This window comes from Humulus lupulus, chromosome 1 (assembly GCF_963169125.1).
Source record: "Humulus lupulus chromosome 1, drHumLupu1.1, whole genome shotgun sequence".
In the NCBI taxonomy this organism is placed as follows: domain Eukaryota; kingdom Viridiplantae; phylum Streptophyta; class Magnoliopsida; order Rosales; family Cannabaceae; genus Humulus; species Humulus lupulus.
This window is the reverse complement of record NC_084793.1, coordinates 195,890,103-195,891,592: the sequence shown is the minus strand read 5'-3', so window position 1 is coordinate 195,891,592 and position 1,490 is coordinate 195,890,103.

The window sequence follows — 1,490 nt, the reverse complement described above, 5'->3', positions numbered from 1 at the left end:
CCCTTGGCTCGTTTATTGTCAGAGGTGGAAGGCTCATTATGTGGTCGTTTCCCCCCATTCTTTCCATTGCCATTGCTGTTCCCGTTGCCTTTGTCGTTGCCATTGGGTTTTGACCCATTGGCGGCTTTGGATGGCTCGGCAGTCCCCTTATCCTTGCCTGGGGGCTTTCCATCACTGGCTATGGCATCTTCAAGCTTGATTTACCGATCAGCTCGATCTAAAAATTCCTGGGTAGTCCTGACTCCATGCTTTCTGAGGCTGTTCCAAATAGGCGTCCAGCGCTTAACCCCTGCGGTTATGGCCATCATCTTGCCTTCGTCTCCCACTGTTTTCGCTCCAGCAGCTACTCGCATAAAACGCTGGACGTAATCCTTCAGGGGTTCTCCGTCTTGCTGGCGTATCTCGACCAACTGATTCACCTCAGTTGGGTGCACACGACCCGCATAGAATTGTCCGTAAAATTCCTTCACGAACATCTCCCAGGAAACTATACTTTCAGGAGGGAATTTGAAAAACCACTCCTGTGCAGCATCAGAAAGTGTTGCAGGGAAGATCCTGCACCAAGTGCCTTCGGACACTTTCTGAATGTCCATTTGTATCTCAAATTTATTGACATGAGATCCTGGGTCACCATACCCATCAAAGTTTGGAAGTGTAGGCATCTTTAACTTGCTAGGAATCTCTGCCATAGCTATCCTCTGGACGAAAGGAGTGCCCTTTCTCCTATCGTGGTCTATATAAGATGTTCTTCCCCCGACCAGCTGTTGCACTGCCTAGTTGAGGGCATCTATCTGGGCTTGCATGGCGCTAGGAATCGTCGGGGCCTCTGCTGCTGCTGGGGGAATGTACTCATCGTGTCATTCCCTGTGATCATTGAGTACATCTCTCAAATCCTCGTCTCTTCTCAGCTGCTCGCTAGCTCTGAGCCGGTTAAAGATGTTATTTTGTCTGGGATGCCCCCCAGCGTCACGTCTTTCTGGTTGGTCATCCCTAGGTGGTAGGCTTCTGCCCCCACCTCTTTCCTCATTTCTCCGACCGGCGTTTCATCTGCCTGAGTCAGCCTCATTATAATCATGGCCATCTTTGAATCTTGATTGGCTATGATGGGATCGACTGTTCCCTCTGTTACCTTCCCGGGCTGGAACCTCCCGAGCGTTAGAGGGTGGCCTGCGTTGGTCGGTAGGTCCCCGTGCATTATCATGTCGTGGGGGGCCTCGGACCGTAGAGCCTGTGTCTGAGTTCCTTCTATTGCCAGAAGGACGTTGTCCTCTGCTCGGAGGGTTTGGCTCGTCGCACCTATGGCGTCTAGGACTGCGAGGCGGCTACCCGACCCTATTCTGCCTTGGTTGTGGGGGATTTCCGCGACCTGCCTGGGATGGAGGCTGTGCCTCAGGGTCCCTTAGCGAGACATCGTTCTGAGGCATCGGTGGCTACTTGGGCCTTTGGGGGCTCGAGGGCTAGATAGGCGGGCTAGGATTAGGACCCCTTTG